We start from the raw sequence: 25,416 nt of genomic DNA, 5'->3' as shown, positions 1-25,416 counted from the left end.
GGCCCCGAGCTGTGAGTGGCTGTTTAGAGGCAGTGCCTGTTGCAAGGCCTTGGAGGACTAGAAGGGAATGGAAGGTCTGTAGAGTTGGGCTTTGTGTGTTGTGGGGTGCTTGGGGGTGCCCTGTCTGGTGCCATGTGTGGTGCTGTGGCCTCTGTGTCACTGATGCAGAGGTGCATGTTGGCTGCGAAGCCTCTGTGATGTGCAGGGGTAGCGGCGTGTTCCAGTGCGAGATGCCCTGTGCCCTAATCCATTCTGATCCTTCAGAGAGATGGGTAGTTAATCAGAGCAGTCAGAGCCATTTCTGCACTTTGCGCCTACGCAGACCCTTGCAGACAGGGGAGATGCCACCTCACAAGAAGTCAGGCCTCTCAGGGCGATGGGTGGTTCTGAGATGCCTGTCCTTGGTCAGTGGTGGAGGCGGCATCTCCAAAGCTGCTGGTGCCTTTGTCAAGAGTCTCAGAATAGCAGATTCCTTGAGGCTGCAATGGGGGAGACATCTGGAGGTAGGGCTCCAACACCCTGCTCAAGGCAGGTGGCAGTAGAGGAGGTATCTTGGGGCCTTTTCCAGTGAAGTTTGGATTATCTTCAAGGCTGGAGATCTGAGAACCTCTCTGGATCCCTGTGCCGCAGTTGAGCCACCCTCATGGAGAAAAAGGTTTCTTCTTAACATCTAAGAAGCATTTCCCATTGTCCAGTTTGTCCCCGTTGCCTCTCATGCTCTTAGTGTGCACCTCCAAGAAAATCCAGCTCTGTCTTCTTTGTACCCTGCATAAGGTAGCTGTGCACAGTATGAAGATCCTCCTTGGCTTTCTCTTTTCCAGGCTGAACAAACCCAGCTCTCGCAGCCTCTCCAGCCCCTCACCATCTTGGTGTCCCTGCGGAACTGGAGAGCCCAAACGGGACCCGGTACACAGACATGGTCTCAGCTGTGCCAAAAAGAGGGGTAGAACATCTCAGTGTCCCTGCTGGCTGTGCTCTCACAAATACAGCTCAGCATAGAGGGGAGACATTTGCCCCTGACTGTTGTGACTATGTAAGGCCAGCAGAACTGACAGTAACACTCTGATTCTTTCTTTCTTTCTAGGTTGCTCCACTCATGAGGTTCCCAGTGCAGTGCTAGAGCCCCTGAGGATGGAGGCAGGATGCCAGGGTGTGTCCCTGTGCCTGTCAATGTCTTGGCCAACAACATGAGCCCTCTGTGAAAGCAGCTGCAAGTGACTGAGAAGAGGCTACGTATGGATGTGAAGGCTTCCATGAATGCACCTGGCTTGCCTGGGTGACTTGGGTTGTGGGTTCAGCTCCTGGTACCTCTGCTGTGCTGCACATTCCATGTCCCACAATTGCTGTTACTGCCATCCCGCTCAGCAAATGCTATTGTGCCCCCTCCTTTTCCTTGAAGATTGTGGTGCCATATAGGATGAGTCCAAGACCCTTATAATAGATGCCAGCATGTCCTGAGTGCGTTTGTGTGAGTGCCCCAAAGCCTCTGTGGCTTGACCTGAGGAAGTCTCAGAGCTCTTGGGCTGCTGGCTTTTGGAGGGGTGAAGATGTGCCGTGGGCCAGGTTGCCCGTGGCCCCCAGCCCTCAGTGCTCTGTGAAGCCAGCTGTGGAGCCTGGACTGGTGCTGCAGAGGCTGCGCAGCCAGGAGAGCTGTCATTTCAGCAGCTGTCCAGTGTGGGGCTGTCTCATTGCTTGGGCCTCATGTCAAAGCCTCTGCCCCCTTTTTCCTTTTCCTGGTGCTCCTTGTCCAAGTAAAGGAAGGGAAGCGAGGTTACCTTGGGCTCGGGAGGCCTTCAGGACCCTCAAATGTTTCTGCCTTTTATCTGTATCTTTTGTATTACTACAGAAACCCCCCATCTGCCCATCCCTAGCTGGATGTTCGTGAGGGGATGGATGTGGAAAGCAGCAGCGTGCTGTGCCCAAAGCAAGCAGGATCCTTCCCTCTGAAAAGAGCAGCATCACCCAAGGAGGCAGCTCTGTGCCTGATCTTGTGCTGCTCATTTGCAGAGGCCGTGTGAGCCTAGAGTGCCTTGGCCACCTTGTGGTGTTACGCACGGCTCGGACTTGAAGATAATAAAGGAAAAGCAAGACCAATTGTTCCCTTTTGTTGTTTGTCCCCAGGGTGACAGAGTGGAGCTGTTGCATGAGCTGGAGAGAGTCTTGCCAGGAGATGAAAGCCATTTGCAGAAGACTGTTCTGTATGGAGTGATAACAGTGTAATCGAGGGACGTGCGAGTGTCCCAGGTGAGCTTCTCCTCTGTGAAGGTTTGCACTTTTGAGATCCCTTGTGACTCGGTCCCAGATAGGGCAGCAGCAGGCACGTCGATGCCATCTGTGCTCGTGGGATGAGTTGTGCCTCTGCAGCTGGTAGGGCAGCAGCATGTCCATAGCATTGGTGATGATGGTGAGGTCCCTTGTGTCTCAGTAGCTCATAATTGGGAGCAGGACAATAGCTGCTGTTTGTGCTTTTGTAGTCAGTTGTGCATCAGTATGTGACTGGTGATCAGCATGCACGTTGCTGCTGTTTGTGCTGGTTTAGGTCAATAGTGCCTCAGTCACTAACAGGCGAGGAGCAGCTATATGGCTTCATGGTTGCCTGTGAGGTCAGTTCAGCATCAGTGCCTGATAGGCCAGTGCTGGTCATGTGTCTGCAGTTTGTGGTCGTGAGGTCACTTGTGGCTCAGTGCCTGATAGGCCAGTGCTGATCATGTGGCTGCAGTTTGTGGTTGTGAGGTCACTTGTGGCTCAGAGCCTGATAGGCCAGTGCTAGTTGCATGGCTGCAGTTTGTGGTTGTGAGGTCACTTGTGTGTCAGTGCCTGATAGGCCAGTGCTAGTTGCATGGCTGCAGTTTGTGGTTGTGAGGACACCTGTGGCTCAGTGCCTGATAGGCCAGTGCTCGTCTTGTTGCTGCAGTTTGTGGTTCTGGTGTCACTTGTAGCTCAGTGGCTGATAGGCCAGTTCTAGTCATGTGGCTACAGTTTGTGGTTGTGAGGTCACTTGTGTCTCAGTGCCTGATAGGCCAGTGCTGATCATGTAGCTGCAGTTTTTGGTTGTGAGGTCACTTGTGGCTCAGTGCCTGATAGGCCAGTGATATGCCCATGGCTGCTGTTTGTGGTTGTGAGGTCACTTGTGTCTCAGTGCCTGATAGGCCAGTGCTAGGCCCATGGCTGCTGTTTGTGGTTGTGAGGTCACTTGCGGCTCAGTGCCTGATAGGCTAGTGCTGATCACGTGGCTGCAGTTTGTGGTTTCATGGTTTCTTGTGGCTCACTGCCTGATATTCCAGTGCTGGTCATGTGGCTTCTGTTTGTGGTCGTGAGGTCACTTGTGTGTCAGTGCCTGATAGGCCAGTGCTAGTTGCATGGCTGCAGTTTGTGGTTGTGAGGTCACTTGTGGCTCAGAGCCTGATAGGCCAGTGCTAGTTGCATGGCTGCAGTTTGTGGTTGTGAGGTCACTTGTGTCTCAGTGCCTGATAGGCCAGTGCTAGGCCCATGGCTGCTGTTTGTGGTTGTGAGGTGACTTGTGGCTGAGTGCCTGATAAGGCAGTGCTGGTCATGTGGCTGCAGTTTGTGTTTGTGAGGTCACTTGTGGCTCAGTGCCTGATAGGCCAGTGCTGGTCATGTGGCTGCAGTTTGTGGTCGTGAGGTCACTTGTGGCTCAGTAGGCACTGGCCTATCAGGCACTGAGCAACAAGTAACCTCACAACCACAAACAGCAGCCATGCAACTAGCACTGGCCTATCAGGCACTGAGGCACAAGGGACCTCACAACCACAAACAGCAGCCATGGGCCTAGCACTGGCCTATCAGGCACTGAGCCACAAGTGACCTCACAACCACAAACTGCAGCCACAGGACCAGCACTGGCCTATCAGGCACTGAGCCACAAGTGACATCACAAACACAAACTGCACCCACGTGACTAGAACTAGCCTATCAGGCACTGACACACAAGTGACATCACAAACACAAACAGCAGCCATGGGCCTAGCACTGGCCTATGAGGCACTGAGCCACAAGTGACATCACAACCACAAACTGCAGCCACAGGACCAGCACTGGCCTATCAGGCACTGAGACACAAGTGACATCACAAACACAAACTGCAGCCACATGCCCAGCACAGGCCTATCAGGCACTGAGCCACAAGTGACATCACAAACACAAACTGCAGCCATGTGACCAGCACTGGCCTATCAGGCACTCAGCCACAAGTGACATCACAACCACAAACTGCAGCCACATCACCAGCACTGGCCTATCAGGCACTGAGCCAAAAGTGACCTCACAACCATAAACAGCAGCCATGCAACTAGCACTGGCCTATCAGGCACTGAGCCACAAGTGACCTCACAACCACAAACTGCAGCCACGTGACTAGAACTGGCCTATGAGGCACTGAGCCACAAGTGACATCACAAACACAAACTGCAGCCATGTGACCAGCACTGGCCTATCAGGCACTGAGCCACAAGTGACCTCACAACCACAAACTGCAGCCACGTGACTAGAACTGGCCTATGAGGCACTGAGCCACAAGTGACATCACAAACACAAACTGCAGCCATGTGACCAGCACTGGCCTATCAGGCACTCAGACACAAGTGACATCACAACCACAAACTGCAGCCACATCACCAGCACTGGCCTATCAGGCACTCAGACACAAGTGACATCACAACCAAAAAGAGCAGCCATGGGCCTAGCACTGGCCTATCAGGCACTGAGCCACAAGTGACATCACAACCACAAACTGCACCCACGTGACTAGAACTGGCTTATCAGGCACTGAGACACAAGTGACATCACAACCACAAACTGCAGCCACATACCCAGCACAGGCCTATCAGGCACTGACACACAACTGACCTCACAACCACAAACTGCAGCCACATCACCAGCACTGGCCTATCAAGCACTGAGCCACAAGTGACCTCACAACCACAAACAGCAGCCATGGGCCTAGCACTGGCCTATCAGGCACTGAGCCACAAGTGACCTCACAAACACAAACTGCAGCCACATCACCAGCACTAGCCTATCAGGCACTCAGACGCAAGTGACATCACAAACACAAACTGCAGCCATGTGACCAGCACGGACCTATCAGGCACTGAGTCACAAGTCACATCACAAACACAAACTGCAGCCATGTGACCAGCACTAGCCTATCAGGCACTGAGACACAAGTGACATCACAAACACAAACTGTAGCCACATCACCAGCACTGGCCTATCCGCCACTGAGCCACAAGTGACCTCACGACCACAAACTGCAGCCACAGGACCAGCACTGCCCTATCAGGCACTGAGCCACAAGTGACATCACAAACACAAACAGCAGCCATGGGCCTAGCACTGGCCTATCAGGCACTGAGACACAAGTGACCTCACAACCACAAACTGCACCGACATCACCAGCACTGGCCTATCAGGCACTGAGCCACAAGTGACATCACAACAAAAAACTGCACCCACATCACTAGCACGGGCCTATCAGGCACTGAGCCACAAGTGACCTCACAACCACAAACTGCACCCACAGGACCAGCACTGGCCTATCAGGCACTGAGCCACAAGTGACATCACAAAAACAAACTGCAGCCACATCACCAGCACTGGCCTATCAGGCACTCAGCCACAAGTGACATCACAAACACAAACTGCAGCCACAGGACCACCACTGGCCTATCAGGCACTGAGCCACAAGTGACCTCACAACCACAAAAAGCAGCCATGGGCCTAGCACTGGCCTATCAGGCACTGAGCCACAAGTGACATCACAACCACAAACTGCACCCACGTGACTAGAACTGGCCTATCAGGCACTCAGACACAAGTGACATCACAACCACAAACTGCAGCAACAGGACCAGCACTGGCCTATCAAGCACTGAGCCACAAGTGACCTCATAACCACAAACAGCAGCCATGGGCCTAGCACTGGCCTAACAGGCACTGAGCCACAACTGACCTCACAACCACAAACTGCAGCCACATCACCAGCACTGCCCTAACAGGGACTCAGCCACAAGTGACATCACAAACACAAACTGCAGCCACATGCCCAGCACTAGCCTATCAGGCACTCAGACACAAGTGACATCACAAACACAAACTGCAGCCATGTGACCAGCACTGGCCTATCAGGCACTCAGTCACAAGTGACATCACAAACACAAACTGCAGCCATGTGACCAGCACTGGCCTATCAGGCACTCAGTCACAAGTGACATCACAACCACAAACTGCAGCCACAGGACCAGCACTGGCCTATCAGGCACTGAGCCACAAGTGACCTCACAAACACAAACTGCAGCCATGTGACCAGCACGGGCCTATCAGGCACTGAGACACAAGTGACATCACAAACACAAACTGCAGCCACAGGACCAGCACTGGCCTATCAGGCACTCAGACACAAGTGACATCACAACCACAAACTGCAGCCACATACCCAGCACAGGCCTATCAGGCACTGACACACAACTGACCTCACAACCACAAACTGCAGCCACATCACCAGCACTGGCCTATCAAGCACTGAGCCACAAGTGACCTCACAAACACAAACTGCAGCCACATGCCCAGCACTAGCCTATCAGGCACTGAGCCACAAGTGACCTCACAAACACAAACTGCAGCCACATGACCAGCACTGCCCTATCAGGCACTGAGCCACAAGTGACCTCACAAACACAAACTGCAGCCACATACTCAGCACTGGCCTATCAGGCACTGAGCCACAAGTGACATCACAAACACAAACTGCAGCCATGTGACCAGCACGGGCCTATCAGGCACTGAGACACAAGTGACATCACAAACACAAACTGCAGCCACAAGACCAGCACTGGCCTATCAGGCACTCAGACACAAGTGACATCACAACCACAAACTGCAGCCACATACCCAGCACAGGCCTATCAGGCACTGACACACAACTGACCTCACAACCACAAACTGCAGCCACATCACCAGCACTGGCCTATCAAGCACTGAGCCACAAGTGACCTCACAACCACAAACTGCAGCCACATGCCCAGCACTAGCCTATCAGGCACTGAGCCACAAGTGACCTCACAAACACAAACTGCAGCCACATGACCAGCACTGCCCTATCAGGCACTGAGCCACAAGTGACCTCACAAACACAAACTGCAGCCACATACTCAGCACTGGCCTATCAGGCACTGAGCCACAAGTGACCTCACAAACACAAACTGCAGCCACAGGACCAGCACTGGCCTATCAGGCACTCAGACACAAGTGACATCACAACCACAAACTGCAGCCACATCACCAGCACTGGCCTATCAGGCACTGAGCCACAAGTGACATCACAAACACAAACTGCAGCCACAGGACAAGCACTGCCCTATCAGGCACTCAGACACAAGTGACATCACAAACACAAACTCCACCCACGTGACTAGAACTGGCCTATCAGGCACTGAGCCACAAGTGATCTCACAAACACAAACTGCAGCCACAGGACCACCACTGGCCTATCAGGCACTGAGCCACAAGTGACATCACAACCACAAACTGCACCATCATGACCAGCACTGGCCTATCAGGCACTGAGCCACAAGTGACCTCACAAACACAAACTGCAGCCACAGGACCAGCACTGGCCTATCCGGCACTCAGCCACAAGTGACCTCGCAACCACAAACTGCAGCCACATCACCAGCACTGGCCTATCAGGCATTGAGCCACAAGTGACATCACAAACACAAACTGTAGCCACAGGACCAGCACTGGCCTATCAGCTAGTGAGCCACAAGTGACCTCACAAACACAAACTGCAGCCACATCACCAGCACTGGCCTATCAGGCACTGACACACAAGTGACCTCACAACCACAAACAGCAGTCATGGGCCTAGCACTGGCCTATCAGGCACTGAGCCACAAGTGACATCACAACCACAAACTGCAGCCACGTGACTAGAACTGGCCTATCAGCCACTGAGCCACAAGTGACACCAGAACCACAAACTGCAGCAACAGGACGAGCACTGGCCTATCAGGCACTGAGCCACAAGTGACCTCACAAACACAAACTGCAGCCACATCACCAGTACTGGCCTATCAGGCACTGAGCCACAAGTGACATCATAAACACAAACTGCACCCACATGAACAGCACTGGCCTATCAGGCACTCAGACACAAGTGACCTCACAACCACAAACTGCACCCACGTGACTAGAACTGGCCTATCAGGCACTGAGACACAAGTGACATCACAACCACAAACTGCAGCCACATACCCAGCACAGGCCTATCAGGCACTGACACACAACTGACCTCACAACCACAAACTGCAGGCACAGGACCAGCACTGGCCTATCAAGCACTGAGCCACAAGTGACCTCACAACCACAAACAGCAGCCATGGGCCTAGCACTGGCCTATCAGGCACTGAGACACCACTGACCTCAAAACCACAAACAACAGCCATGGGCCTAGCACTGGCCTATCAGGCACTGAGCCACAAGTGACATCACAACCACAAAGAGCAGCCAAGCACCTAGCACTGGCCTATCAGGCACTGAGCCACAAGTGACCTCGCAACCACAAACTGCAGCCACATCACCAGCACTGGCCTAACAGGGACTCAGCCACAAGTGACATCACAAACACAAACTGCACCCACATCACCAGCACTGGCCTATCAGGCACTAAGCCACAAGTGACATCACAAACACAAACTGCAGCCACATCACCACCGCTGGCCTATCAGGCACTGAGCCACAAGTGACCTCACAACCACAAAAAGCAGCCATGGGCCTAGCACTGGCCTATCAGGCACTGACACACAAGTGACATCACAAACACAAACTGCACCCACGTGACTAGAACTGGCCTATCAGGCACTCAGACACAAGTGACATCACAACCAGAAACTGCAGCCACATGCCCAGCACAGGCCTATCAGGCACTGAGCCACAAGTGACATCACAAAAACAAACTGCAGCCACATCACCAGCACTGGCCTGTCAGGCACTCAGCCACAAGTGACATCACAAACACAAACAGCAGCCATGGGCCTAGCACTGGCCTATCAGGCACTGAGCCACAAGTGACCTCACAAACACAAACTGCAGCCACATGCCCAGCACAGGCCTATCAGGCACTGAGACACAAGTGACATCACAAACACAAACTGCAGCCATGTGACCAGCACGTGCCTATCAGGTACTGAGCCACAAGTGATCTCACAAACACAAACTGCAGCCACAGGACCACCACTGGCTTATCAGGCACTGAGCCACAAGTGACCTCACAACCACAAACTGCAGCCACATCACCAGCACTGGCCTATCAGGCATTGAGCCACAAGTGACCTCACAACCACAAACAGCAGCCATGGGCCTAGCACTGGCCTATCAGGCACTGAGCCACAAGTGACCTCACAAACACAAACTGCAGCCACATGCCCAGCACTAGCCTATGAGGCACTGAGCCACAAGTGACCTCACAAACACAAACTGCAGCTACATGATCAGCACTGGCCTATCAGGCACTGAGCCACAAGTGACATCACAAACACAAACTGCAGCCACATCACCAGCACTGGCCTATCAGGCACTGAGCCACAAGTGACATCACAACCACAAACTGCAGACACATGACCAGCACAGGCCTATCAGGCACTGAGCCACAAGTGACCTCACAAACACAAACTGCACCCACGTGACTAGAACTGGCCTATGAGGCACTGAGCCACAAGTCACCTCGCAACCACAAACTGCACCCACATCACCAGCACTGGCCTATCAGGCACTGAGACACAAGTGACATCACAAACACAAACTAGAGGCACATCACCAGCACTGGCCTATCAGGTACTCAGACACAAGTGACATCACAACCACAAACTGCAGCCACAGGACCAGCACTGGCCTATAAGGCACTGACACACAACTGACATCACAAACACAAACTGCACCCACGTGACTGGAACTGGCCTATCAGGCACTCAGACACAAGTGACATCACAACCAGAAACTGCAGCCACATGCCCAGCACAGGCCTATCAGGCACTGAGACACAAGTGACATCACAAACACAAACTAGAGGCACATCACCAGCACTGGCCTATCAGGCACTCAGACACAAGTGACATCACAACCACAAACTGCAGCCACAGGACCAGCACTGGCCTATAAGGCACTGACACACAACTGACATCACAAACACAAACTGCACCCACGTGACTGGAACTGGCCTATCAGGCACTCAGACACAAGTGACATCACAAACACAAACTGCAGCCACATCACCAGCACTGGCCTATCAGGCACTGAGCCACAAGTGACAACACAAACACAAACTGCAGCCACATCACCAGCACTGGCCTATCAGGCACTGAGCCACAAGTGACAACACAACCACAAACTGCAGCCACATCACCAGCACTGGCCTAACAGGGACTCAGCCACAAGTGACATCACAAACAGAAAATGCAGCCACATCACCAGCACTGGCCTATCAGGCATTAAGCCACAAGTGACATCACAAACACAAACTGCAGCCATGTGACCAGCACGTGCCTATCAGGCACTGAGCCACAAGTGACATCACAAACACAAACAGCAGCCATGCAACTAGCACTGGCCTATCAGGCACTGAGACACAAGTAACATCACAAACACAAACTGCAGCCACATCACCAGCACTGGCCTATCAGGCACTGAGCCACAAGTGACATCACAAACACAAACTGCACCCAAAGGACCAGCACTGGCCTATCAGGCATTGAGCCACAAGTGACCTCACAACCACAAACTGCAGCCACATCACCAGCACGGGCCTATCAGGCACTGAGCCAAAAGTGACCTCACAACCACAAACAGCAGCCATGCAACTAGCACTGGCCTATCAGGCACTCAGCCACAAGTGACCTCACAACCACAAACTGCAGCCACGTGACTATAACTGGCCTATGAGGCACTGAGCCACAAGTGACATCACAAACACAAACTGCAGCCATGTGACCAGCACTGGCCTATCAGGCACTCAGACACAAGTGACATCACAACCACAAACTGCAGCCACATCACCAGCACTGGCCTATCAGGCACTGAGCCACAAGTGACATCACAACCACAAACTGCACCCAAAGGACCAGCACGGGCCTATCAGGCACTGAGCCACAAGTGACCTCACAAACACAAACTGCACCCACGTGACTAGAACTGGCCTATCAGGCACTGAGACACAAGTGACATCACAACCACAAACTGCACCCACAGGATTAGTACTGCCCTATCAGGCACTCAGCCACAAGTGACATCACAAACACAAACTGCAGCCACAGGACCAGCACTAGCCTATCAGGCACTCAGCCACAAGTGACCTCACAACCACAAACAGCAGTCATGGGCCTAGCACTGGCCTATCAGGCACTGAGCCACAAGTGACATCACAACCACAAACTGCAGCCACGTGACTAGAACTGGCCTATCAGCCACTGAGCCACAAGTGACACCAGAACCACAAACTGCAGCAACAGGACGAGCACTGGCCTATCAGGCACTGAGCCACAAGTGACCTCACAAACACAAACTGCAGCCACATCACCAGCACTGGCCTATCAGGCACTGAGCCACAAGTGACCTCGCAACCACAAACTGCAGCCTCATCACCAGCACTGGCCTAACAGTGACTCAGCCACAAGTGACATCACAAACACAAACTGCAGCCACATCACCAGCACTGGCCTATCAGGCACTCAGCCACAAGTGACATCACAAACACAAACTGCAGCCATGTGACCAGCACTGGCCTATCAGGCACTGAGCCACAAGTGACATCAGAACGACCAACTGCAGCCACAGGACCAGCACTGGACTATCAGGCACTGAGACACAAGTGACCTCACAACCACAAACTGCAGCCACAGGACCATGTCACGCTGTCATGCTATGAAGGTTCGATAGCAACGACTGAGACAGTAATATAATAATAATAAAAAAGATGTTTATTTCCTCACACAAGTTCTTGGATTAGTAACATCCATTAAAATAATGCGATTACTAATTTAGGAAGGATAACACAAAACCATCAGTTACTAATTTAGAAAGGATAACCTGAAACCGTCGATTACTGCGTTATTAATTGGAAGGACTGCTTATCCCTACTTGAAAGCTTTCTTGTTCACTCTCCTAGTGAGAGGGCTCTCAACCTCGAGGAGTTACCTTAACCCAGCGTCCCAGGAAAAGGGGAGGGGGGGGATACTCACGGTCCAGCCGGAGAGGATGGTCAGGTCACGTTCCCGTCCCTGCTCAAACTCTCCTAGCTCCCAAGTCTCTTTTTATACGGCTGGGGCTCTGGGCAAACACTGCTTTTGCTGACTTTTGCGAGTTTCACAATCGCAGGACTGTTTGTTTGTCTGCTTGGGAGGACCCTGCTAGCGAGGCAAGACCACAACACCTCCGTATTGCTTCTTCCCTCCCCGGGGGTCCGTGCAGATTCCAGGTGGCAGACTTCTTCAGTCTTGTTAATGCTGCCATTCCGCAGCCTTATACATATCAATCCTTGCGCATATCGGTTGGTAGACGACTTTAGTCCTGTTAAGTCCTCTGTTCAGCAGCTTTGTGCACGTCAGCTCTTGTGCTATCAGTTCTTCTGCGTATCAATTGACAAACTTCAGTCCTGTTAACTCTTCACTCGCCCGTCAGTCCACCCCGTGACCAGAGTCACAGCCGTACACCCCCCCCTTTTTTGCCCCTCAAGGACAATCATGGGTTTGATCTTGTTGCAAAGGCAAGTAGCCTGTGTTTAAAGCATTTACCTTAGCAAAGATTGTGCGTAATATTAAAGCTTTCAAGCAGACAAAAGCAATACATATAATGATTATCATGAGTACAATTATTATGACAGTTTGTAAGCCCGACGTGAGCCAAGCTGATACAGACAGTCCGAAATTTTGGAACAATTTTTGCAGCCTATTGAACCCGTTATCATTATGCTGTTTAATGTCCAAAGCTAGGTGTTTAAGGTTTGTGATCTCCCCTTCAATCAGGGTCGAATGGTCACTCAGGTTGAAGCAGCACATGCCTTTGAATTCTTCGCATCCATGGTTGTGTCGTAAAAGAAGATAGTCAACTGCCGCTCTGTTTTCTAATACACCGGCACGCAAGGCTTGCACATCTCTAAGCATTGCTGATAAGGCAGCAGAAGTGGTGTTGATAGTTTTAGCTAAAGAACATGCAATCTTTTTTATAGCTTGATAGTTCATAGCAACTCCCACCCCAGGTGTAAGGAATGCTGCAGCTGAGATTTGTGATGCTGAGAATAAGATTACTTCTGAATTACATTCAGGGTTGAGGGATGAGGCCTCCCTCCTCTTTCGTGTTTGATTCCCAGCTATTTCCTTTATCTCTTGTTTGCTTGGCATATAGATGCTCAAGCGACCTATGGTACAGGGGCCACCAGTAGCATTGGCTGGAATGTAGGAGTAAGCTTTTACCCCGCATAGCCAAAACATTCCTGTAGGGAGCACAATATGTGCATAGTTAAAGGTTACATTGGTTGTTTGATTACATTTAAGAGGAGGCCCATCTTCCGTAAAATTGTGGCACAGTCGGGTTTTGCTGGCACAATTTACCATCACAGCACACTCAACTGCAGGAAACATTCCTTTCACCTTAATTTCTATCATTGCTTTGTTATACTGTGTTGTGGCAGAACCCCATCAATACATCTGATTAAACGTATTAGTTACTTTGAAATTTGCTAGTATTGCCTTGTTTTGCACTGTCTCTAGGGGTATAGGGAACCCAGTAGTGCAAGTGGTGTAAATTTGGGCCGCCGAAGTTCCTCCTTCTAGACAAAAGTGAGTGGTATTTAGTATTTCCCTAGCTAACTTTTCCCAAATATTGACATTGCTGCCCCATGGGTTTGAGATCAATGTTGTCACCAGGGCCGTCTGGAGTAGGAACACAAGTCTCCACATGGTATCCTGTAAGAGAACACATTTAGGTTTTCCTCGAGGCAGGGTGCCTCGGAATAAGTGGTTAATAATCAGGAATTATCCACCGAGAACTGATTTGATGATTTTTTTCTGTGGCATCAAGTGCTTCCCATGCAAGGGGTCCTCGGGGTTTAGACAATGTTAACGGGACTACTCCAATTTGTGGTAGTTTTACCATCACAGGCTGTCCTGGTTTACCACGTGCAGGATCAATGTCAGGATTATCCTTAACGACGCCCGTATTGATAGGGCAAAAGGCCTGGGTTCTGGGACTACCAAATGTTCCCCATCGATTATTAAGTAGATGCACAGCATGGTTAATGCGTAGGTCCCAACTCGCTTTTTCTACTTGAGCATATCTTTTAAGTAAGCCATTGGCCCTTTCCACCATCCCGTTTGCTTGGGGATAGTAGGGGGTGTGGAACGTCCAACTAATCCCTTCTTGTGTCGCCCAGTCCTGTACTACGCGGGCTGTAAAGTGGGTCCCATTATCACTTTGTATTTCCTTTGGTACCGGTAATACACTGAACCATTCCTGTAATACCTTATGGCCTCTGCTTATTTCTAAGGCAACTGCTTTGTATTGCCACCCCGTGGCTATCCTATGTGAAGAGGCATCGGTGAACCATACCCCATTTAGGTCAGACTTTTCAGTGAGTGGTTCAGCTACTGCAATGGGAGATCTTGGGTAGCTTGGTACTGTTTCTGGTACAAGGCTAGTTAGGGGTAATTGGTATTTGGTTATCTTTACTGGTCCCTCCTCTATTTCCAGGCTATCTTGGATTCCTGATAGATATGCATATCATTTACGAACTGTTTGTCTCTGGGCTATACCTTCAGGGGGTGGTGTTTGTATCCCTGGGGCAGCCGAGTGAAGGTATATTGAATGCCTTCCCAGGTGAAAGCAAATTTGTCTTTATCTTCTTTTATTAGCAGGACCATGAAGAACATATCTTTTACATCTAGTGTGGCCATCCAGGGGTGGGCTGCAGTCCTAAGCTGACTCACCAGTTCCGCTATATTGGGGACCGCAGCCGTGAGGGGAGCGGTATTAGCATTCAATCAGCGATAATCTACTGTTAATCGCCATTCTCCATTTGGTTTTTTGACAGGCCACACCGGAGAGTTATAGGGGGAGTGAGTGCGTTCTATAATCCCTTGCTCTTCTAGGTCTCTAATGACTTTGCTTATCCCGGATCGTGCAGCAGATGCTAAAGGGTATTGTTTAACATTAGTTATCTCACTAGGCGGCAGCGCGGGGGAGGTTTGCAAAAGCTTGATGTTAGCTGTTCCAAAGCTCCACCGGGTACCATTTGGGAGTATCCAGTTTCTTCCTCGTAATACATCAAACCCTAAAATATTGTCATTTCCCTTTGGGTTTATTACTACCTCAAATTTGGTAAGACGTTTGTCTCCCGGGAGCCAGGCACAAAGTTTTGCCAAAGGACAAGATTCAGCAATTCCTGCAACTCCCTTTATAAAAACTGATCGTCTAGATGGTTTGATATTTAACCTATTGGCCGTGTGTTTGTCCAAAACACTTATCTGTGCACCAGTATCAATTAAAAAAGAAACTTTGTGTTTTCTAGGTCCTACCGGAATCACAATCCGGGGTTCTAAACTTTCAGGCCACTGCGCTATTGATAGTACTCGGGTCAGTTGGCCTGATTTTCGACCAGCGCTACCTAGTTTTTTAGATCATGCAACTCTTCTCGTAACTCCGAGAAAGGGTTACTAGGTTTAGATTCTTGTTTACTATCTTGTGAGCCAGGTGGGGCGGATGGCAGAGTCACCCCTTTCGCTTGTTCCAGCTTGCTCACTATCTGTTCTATGTCCTCTGTTTTCTGATTATGTAGCATGGATCGTGGAACACCTAATGCCAGGGCATGTTGCCACAATCTATTTCGTTTCTCCCTGTCTTCTTGTTTAGTTCCCATTTCCTTGTTGTGCCGCCTGGGGGGGGAATGTCCTCTCCTCGGGGCATATGAGGCAGTAGCCTGTCTAATGCGCTTTTCCCGTGGTTTGGTATCCATCCCCATCTCTTGCGCAGTTCGATGCACTTCTAACAAGGTATCCGCCCATGTCGGTATTGGCATGAGGGGGGCATTGAGGTTATTATGATTGTGTGCCTCTGCAGCTACAATGCGATCTCGTATTGCTTGTAGCTTCAGCTTTAACACTGTAGGCAATCCCCGTATTAAAGGTGTTAGGCTGTTTGGGCTTACCGGGGCTTGCATGGGGACATCGTAGGCTCCCCTTTCATATATCTGCTGTACGCAAGCCGCCTTTTGTATGGCTTCTGTAAGCTCACTGTGGGTATTTATACCTATTCTCAAAGGTTCTCCTCTGTTCCTCGGGTCCTGTCCCCCTGCCCAGTAGGCTACTCGGGAGGTGAGGGAGCAATTCCCAACTCTACCCGTCAGGAAAACTCCTGGTCCCCAATATCCTGATGCCTCCTCTTCACTTAGTATTATGCGATCACCTCCTGTTAAGGATACCCGCCACAAATACTCAGTTTCTGTTTCTGTAGGTTGCCTGCAGTATTTCTCTTGCAGTTTTCCCATCTCGTCTCCCGAGTAAGGGGTAGTTCTAACTGTGGTTCTAGCATTACCCCCATGGGGTCCTGTCGCGGTTTCGGTTTTTACAACTGGCCGCACATCCAGAGGTGAGGGTTCTGGAGGGTACAAATCACCATCGTCCTCTGAACTACTGCTGTTTCCCCATATATCTCCATCCCAATCGTCCGGGTCCTCCACCAACATTTTTCTAATCTGAGCTGCTGTGGGGGGCTTCCTTGCTGTTGAAAGGACGAGTTCTAACTTGTTTTGTAATTTCTGATTTCGCTCTTTCTCTAATTTCAATTTTCTTTCAAGATCTACACACTCCTGCCCCTTTTCTTGTAACTGTTCCTTAGTTTTTTGATGGGTCCGATTGGCTTGTTGGGCCGCCAGTAAACAGGCCCCTAAGATGGCACATATACCACCTTTTCCTTTCCCATCTCTTTGGTTACCTCTGACTTCCTCTATCCTACACACGACAGAGGCTTCATTTTCCCAATTATCATTTGCCCAGTCAATCCCAGGGCTTGAGGGTCCGCTTCCGTGCCTTCTCAATAACTCGCGCAACGACATAGTTCAAAAATATTTCTATCCGGTTACCCCAGCTTATGCATCCACTAAGTCTGTATCCTATCCTATCCTTATCCTATCCTGCCGACTACGCGAAAAACTGTCACGCTGTCATGCTATGAAGGTTCGATAGCAACGACTGAGACAGTAATATAATAATAATAAAAAAGATGTTTATTTCCTCACACAAGCTCTTGGATTAGTAACATCCATTAAAATAATGCGATTACTAATTTAGGAAGGATAACACAAAACCATCAGTTACTAATTTAGAAAGGATAACCTGAAACCGTCGATTACTGCGTTATTAATTGGAAGGACTGCTTATCCCTACTTGAAAGCTTTCTTGTTCACTCTCCTAGTGAGAGGGCTCTCAACCTCGAGGAGTTACCTTAACCCAGCGTCCCAGGAAAAGGGGAGGGGGGGGATACTCACGGTCCAGCCGGAGAGGATGGTCAGGTCACGTTCCCGTCCCTGCTCAAACTCTCCTAGCTCCCAAGTCTCTTTTTATACGGCTGGGGCTCTGGGCAAACACTGCTTTTGCTGACTTTTGCGAGTTTCACAATCGCAGGACTGTTTGTTTGTCTGCTTGGGAGGACCCTGCTAGCGAGGCAAGACCACAACACCTCCGTATTGCTTCTTCCCTCCCCGGGGGTCCGTGCAGATTCCAGGTGGCAGACTTCTTCAGTCTTGTTAATGCTGCCATTCCGCAGCCTTATACATATCAATCCTTGCGCATATCGGTTGGTAGACGACTTTAGTCCTGTTAAGTCCTCTGTTCAGCAGCTTTGTGCACGTCAGCTCTTGTGCTATCAGTTCTTCTGCGTATCAATTGACAAACTTCAGTCCTGTTAACTCTTCACTCGCCCGTCAGACCAGCACTGGCCTATCAGGCACTGAGCCACAAGTGACATCACAACCACAAACTGCACCCAAAGGACCAGCACGGGCCTATCAGGCACTGAGCCACAAGTGACATCACAAACACAAACTGCAGCCACATCACCAGCACTGGCCTATCAGGCACTGAGACACAAGTGACCTCACAAACACAAACTGCAGCCATGCAACTAGCACTGGCCTATCAGGCACTGACACACAACTGACCTCACAACCACAAACTGCAGCCACAGGACCAGCACTGGCCTATCAGGCACTGAGCCACAAGTGACCTCACAACCACAAACAGCAGCCATGCAACTAGCACTGGCCTATCAGGCACTGAGCCACAAGTGACATCACAAACACAAACTCCACCCACAGGACCAGCACTGGCCTATCAGGCACTCAGACACAAGTGACCTCACAAACACAAAATGCAGCCATGTGACCAGCACTGGCCTATCAGGCACTGAGCCACAAGTGACATCAGAACGACCAACTGCAGCCACAGGACCAGCACTGGACTATCAGGCACTGAGCCACAAGTGACATCACAACCACAAACTGCAGCCACATGCCCAGCACAGGCCTATCAGGCACTGAGCCACAAGTGACCTCACAAACACAAACAGCAGCCATGCAACTAGCACTGGCCTATCAGGCACTGACACACAAGTGACCTCACAACCACAAACTGCAGCCACAGGACCAGCACTGGCCTATCAGGCACTGACACACAAGTGACCTCACAAAAACAAACTGCACCCACGTGACTAGAACTGGCCTATCAGGCACTCAGACACAAGTGACATCACAACCACAAACTGCAGCCACATGCCCAGCACAGGCCTATCAGGCACTGAGCCACAAGTGACCTCACAAACACAAACAGCAGCCATGCAACTAGCACTGGCCTATCAGGCACTGAGCCACAAGTGACATCACAACCACAAACTGCAGCCATGTGACCAGCACTGGCCTATCAGGCACTCAGACACAAGTGACATCACAACCACAAACTGCAGCCATGTGACCAGCACTGGCCTATCAGGCACTCAGACACAAGTGACATCACAACCACAAACTGCAGCCACATCACCAGCACTGGCCTATCAGGCATTGAGCCACAAGTGACCTCACAACCACAAACTGCAGGCACATCACCAGCACTGGCCTATCAGGCACTCAGACACAAGTGACCTCACAACCACAAACAGCAGCCATACAACTAGCACTGGCCTATCAGGCACTGAGCCACAAGTGACATCACAAACACAAACTGCAGCCACGTAACTAGAACTGGCCTATCAGGCACTCAGCCACAAGTGACATCACAACCACAAACTGCACCCACGTAACTAGAACTGGCCTATCAGGCACTGAGCCACAAGTGACCTCACAACCACAAACTGCAGCCAAATCACAAGCACTGGCCTATCAGGCAGTGAGGCACAAGTGACATCACAAACACAAACTGCAGCCACATCACCAGCACTGGCCTATCAGGCACTGAGCCACAAGTGACATCACAAACACAAACTGCAGCCACAGGACCACCACTGGCCTATCAGGCACTCAGACACAAGTGACATCACAAACACAAACTGCAGCCACATCACCAGCACTGGCCTATCAGGCACTGAGCCACAAGTGACCTCACAACCACAAACTGCACCCACATGAACAGCACTGGCCTATCAGGCACTCAGACACAAGTGACATCACAAACACAAACTGCAGCCACATCACCAGCACTGGCCTATCAGGCACTGAGCCACAAGTGACCTCACAACCACAAACTGCAGGCACATCACCAGCATTGGCCTATCAGGCACTCAGACACAAGTGACATCACAAACACAAACTGTAGCCACAGGACCAGCACTGGCCTATCAGGCACTGAGCCACAAGTGACCTCACAACCACAAAGAGCAGCCACGTGACTAGAACTGGCCTATCAGGCACTGAGCCACAAGTGACCTCACAAACACAAACTGCACCCACGTGACTAGAACTGGCCTATCAGGCACTGAGACACAAGTGACATCACAAACACAAACTGCACCCACAGGATCAGTACTGCCCTATCAGGCACTCAGCCACAAGTGACATCACAAACACGAACTGAAGCCACAGGACCAGCACTGGCCTATCAGGCACTGAGCCACAAGTGACATCACAACCACAAACTGCAGCCACGTGACTAGAACTGGCCTATCAGGCACTCAGACACAAGTGACCTCACAACCACAAACTGCAGCCACATGCCCAGCACAGGCCTATCAGGCACTGAGCCACAAGTGACCTCACAACCACAAACAGCAGTCATGGGCCTAGCACTGGCCTATCAGGCAATGAGACACAAGTGACCTCACAAACACAAACAGCAGCCATGCAACTAGCACTGGCCTATCAGGCACTGAGCCACAAGTGACCTCACAAACACAAACAGCAGCCATGCAACTAGCACTGGCCTATCAGGCACTGACACACAAGTGACATCACAATCACAAACAGCAGCCATGGGCCTAGCACTGGCCTGTCAGGCACTGAGACACAAGTGACCTCACAACCACAAACACAGCCATGCAACTAGCACTGGCCTATCAGGCACTGATCCACAAGTGACATCACAATCACAAACAGCAGCCATGGGCCTACCACCGGCCTATCAGTCACTGACACACAAGTGACCTCACAAACACAAACTGCACCCAAAGGACCAGCACTGGCCTATCAGGCACTGAGCCACAAGTGACCTCACAAACACAAAAAGCAGCCACATGACCAGCACTGGCCTATCAGGCACTGAGGCACAAGTGACCTCACAAACACAAACAGCAGCCACATGACCAGCACTGGCCTATCAGGCACTGAGCCACAAGTGACCTCACAACCACAAACTGCAGCCACATGACCAGCGCTGCCCTATCAGGCACTCAGCCACAAGTGACCTCACAACCACAAACAGCAGTCATGGGCCTAGCACTGGCCTATCAGGCACTGAGCCACAAGTGACCTCACAACCACAAACTGCAGCCACGTGACTAGAACTGGCCTATCAGGCACTGAGACACAAGTGACCTCACAACCACAAACAGCAGCCATGCACCTAGCACTGGCTTATCAGGCACTGAGGCACAAGTGACCTCACAACCACAAACAGCAGCCATGCAACTAGCACTGGCCTAGCAGGCACTGAGACACAAGTGACCTCACAAACACAAACAGCAGCCATGGGCCTAGCACTGGCCTATGAGGCACTGAGCCACCAGTGACCTCACAACCACAAACAGCAGCCATGGGCCTAGCACTGGATTATCAGGCACTGAGGCACCAGTGACCTCACAACCACAAACAGCAGCACTGGCCTAGCACTGGCCTATCAGGCACTGAGCCACCAGTGACATCAAAACGACAAACAACAGACAAAAACCAGCACTGGCCTATCAGGCACTGAGCCACAAATGACGTCACAAGCACAACCAGCAGCCATGGGCCTAGCACTGGCCTATCAGGCACTGAGCCACAAGTGACCTCACAACCACAAACAGCAGCCATGGGCCTAGCACTGGCCTATCAGGCACTGAGCCATAAGTGACCTCACAACCACAAACAGCAGCCATGGGCCTAGCACTGGCCTATCAGCCACTGAGCCACAAGTCACATCACAACCACAAACAGCAGCCATGCAACTAGCACTGGCCTATCAGGCACTGAGCCACAAGTGACCTCACAACCACAAACAGCAGCCATGCAACTAGCCCTGGCCTATAGGGCACTGAGCCACAAGTGACCTCACAACCACAAACAGCAGCCATGGGCCTAGCACTGGATTATCAGGCACTGAGCCACCAGTGACCTCAAAACGACAAACAACAGACAAAAACCAGCACTGGCCTATCAGGCACTGAGCCACAAATGACGTCACAAGCACAACCAGCAGCCATGGGCCTAGCACTGGCCTATCAGGCACTGAGCCACAAGTGACCTCACAACCAAAAAGAGCAGCCATGGGCCTAGCACTGGCCTATCAGGCACTGAGCCACAAGTGACCTCACAACCACAAACAGCAGCCATGGGCCTAGCACTGGCCTATCAGGCACTGAGACACAAGTGACCTCACAACCAAAAAGAGCAGCCACGGGCCTAGCACTGGCCTATCAGGCACTGAGCCACAAGTCACATCACAACCACAAACAGCAGCCATGGGCCTAGCACTGGCCTATCAGGCACTGACACATAAGTGACCTCACAACCACAAACAGCAGCCATGGGCCTAGCACTGGCCTATCAGGCACTGAGCCACAAGTGACCTCACAACCACAAACAGCAGCCATGCAACTAGCCCTGGCCTATAGGGCACTGAGGCACCAGTGACCTCACAACCACAAACAGCAGCCATGGGCCTAGCACTGGCTTATCAGGTAATGAGGCACCAGTGACCTCACAACCAGAAACAGCAGCCATGGGCCTAGCACTGGCCTATGAGTCACTGAGCCACAAGAGACCTCACAACCACAAAAAGCAGCCATGGGCCTAGCACTGGCCTATCAGGCACTGAGCCACCAGTGACCTCAAAATGACAAACAACAGACAAAAACCAGCACTGGCCTATCAGGCACTGAGCCACAAATGACCTCACAACCACAAACAGCAGCCAAGCACCTAGCACTGGCCTATCAGGCACTGAGACACAAGTGACCTCACAACCACAAACAGCAGCCATGGGCCTAGCACTGGCCTATCAGGCACTGAGCCACAAGTGACCTCACAACCACAAACAGCAGCCATGCAACTAGCACTGGCCTATCAGGCACTGAGCCACAAGTGACCTCACAACCACAAACAGCAGCCATGCACCTAGCACTGGCTTATCAGGCACTGAGGCACAAGTGACCTCACAACCACAAACAGCAGCCATGCAACTAGCCCTGGCCTATAGGGCACTGAGGCACCAGTGACCTCACAACCACAAACAGCAGCCATGGGCCTAGCACTGGCTTATCAGGTAATGAGGCACCAGTGACCTCACAACCACAAACAGCAGCCATGGGCCTAGCACTGGATTATCAGGCACTGAGCCACCAGTGACCTCAAAACGACAAACAACAGACAAAAACCAGCACTGGCCTATCAGGCACTGAGCCACAAATGACGTCACAAGCACAACCAGCAGCCATGGGCCTAGCACTGGCCTATCAGGCACTGAGCCACAAGTGACCTCACAACCAAAAAGAGCAGCCATGGGCCTAGCACTGGCCTATCAGGCACTGAGCCACAAGTGACCGCGCAAACACAAACTGCAGCCATGTGACCAGCACTGGCCTATCAGGCACTGAGCCACAAGTGACATCACAACCACAAACTGCACCCACAGGACCAGCACTGGCCTATCAGGCACTGAGCCACAAGTGACATCACAAACACAAACTGCACCCACATCACCAGCACTGGCCTATCAGGCACTCAGACACAAGTGACATCACAAACACAAACTGCAGCCATGTGACCAGCACTGCCCTGTCAGGCACTGAGCCACAAGTGACATCACAACCACAAACTGCAGCCACATCACCAGCACTGGCCTATCAGGCACTCAGCCAAAAGTGACATCACAACCACAAACTGCAGCCACAGGACCAGCACTGGCCTGTCAGGCACTGAGCCACAAGTGACCTCACAACCACAAACAGCAGCCATGGGCCTAGCAATGGCCTATCAGGCACTGAGCCACAAGTGACCTCACAACCACAAACAGCAGCCAGGCACCTAGCACTGGCCTATCAGGCACAGCTAACAGAGGCAGCGAACAGACGCAGCAGTTTGCGCAGCAGTGGTTGGGCTCTGACTAGAACTTGAGGATCTTGTGGAAGTTGTGGGCTTTCTGAGGACCCCCGAGGACCTAGAAGGTGATCGCTGTGAACAGGAAAGGGGAAGCTAGGCAAGGACAACTGCAGGAGGCCTTGACTTCTCCTGGGAAAAGCTCGTGGGAAAAGCTCCAGCTAGGAGTGGCTGCTGCTAACGAGCTCTCTGGGTTGCCCCTGACCAGAGGGGGTTGGGGCCTTTGATCCCAGTGGCCCTTGATTGGGCGGTCAAGCACCCTGTGAGTCAGTGCTAGGGAGAGGCCTATATAAGAGCCAGGCCTAGAGCGCAGCTCCCAGAGCGCAGCGAACAGAGGCAGCAGTTTGCGCAGAAGGGCGCGCGAAGGGACCTTCATTTCTGTTCCCTGTGGTGTACACTTCCTCAAGTATGGTCGTGACACGCCGCACAGCGCGTTCCCCAGTGACTGTTGGAGTTGCTGCGTCAGAGGCTTGGACCCAGACTGACCCTCTGACAGTAGATGCAGCTCTACAGGTCTCAGGCTGCAGGGAGTGCTTGGGGCCTCTCCAGGAGGCCTGGGCTGGCAGCCAGCTCTCCTGCAGGAGGTGTGCTGCTGTTGACGAGTTGTGTCGTCAGGTAAGGGAGTTACGGGAGGAGGTCAGTAGGCTGCGCAGCATCCGAGAAGCAGAGCAAGAGATAGACAGGGTATTCTCGGAGACTGTACAGCTCCAGGAGTCCCAACCCCCTGCAGCAGTGGAGTTGCCAGAGGGCTCTGTGCCGTGTGAAACGGTACATCATAACATCACAGAAGAAGGCTGGAAACTGGTCGCTGCTCGTGGGAGGAGAAAGGCTCCTACTCCTCCTGAAGACCTGAAGCTGAAGAACAGGTTTAGTGCCCTCCAGGATGAGGAGGAGATGGGCATGGCTGCCAGGGAAGTAACCGGGACAACAGACCCTGTGCCCTGCCGGAACACCCGGAAAAAGCGGCGGGTGATTGTTGTGGGGGACTCCCTGCTACAGGGGACGGAGGCATCTATCTGCAGACCTGACCCCTTGTCTAGAGAGGTTTGTGGCCTGCCGGGGGCTCGTGTGAGAGATGTCATGCAAAGACTGCCAAGGCTTGTCCACGCTTCGGACTATTACCCACTGCTGCTCTTCCATGTGGGCACCAATGACACCAAGGGCAAACTGGAGACCATCAAGCAGGATTTCAGAGCTCTGGGGATGGTGGTCAAGGGTCTGGGAGCCCAGGTCATCTTCTCCTCAATCCTGCCAGTGAGGGGGATGGATGAGAGGAGGAGGAGACGGACTTTCCAGGTTAACGACTGGCTGCGCCGCTGGTGTTGGCAACAGGGTTTTGGTTTCTACGACCATGGGACCCTGTTTGAAGATCGACAACTGATGGCGAGAGATGGGATCCACCTCACAAGGCGGGGCACACAGGTCTTTGCCAACAGGTTGGCCAACCTGGTAAGGAGGGCTTTAAACTAGGAAAGATGGGGGAAGGGGAGAGTTATAGTGACAGGGTAGTTGGCAAAAGACTGCTCAAGTCAGGATGCCTCCAGCAGGTGAATGCAGCCAGGGAAGTGCACATGAGA

At 51.7% G+C, this 25,416-nt stretch overlaps 1 pseudogene; it reads right to left on the bottom strand.

The window, feature by feature from the left end:
* Positions 1-368: 368 nt before the first annotated feature.
* Positions 369-25,416, bottom strand: part of LOC136993808 (olfactory receptor 6F1-like) — a 44,956-nt pseudogene continuing 19,908 nt past the window's right edge.

This window comes from Apteryx mantelli, chromosome 20 (assembly GCF_036417845.1).
Source record: "Apteryx mantelli isolate bAptMan1 chromosome 20, bAptMan1.hap1, whole genome shotgun sequence".
Taxonomy (NCBI): Eukaryota; Metazoa; Chordata; class Aves; order Apterygiformes; family Apterygidae; genus Apteryx; species Apteryx mantelli.
This window is presented reverse-complemented; position numbering and strand designations above follow the sequence as displayed.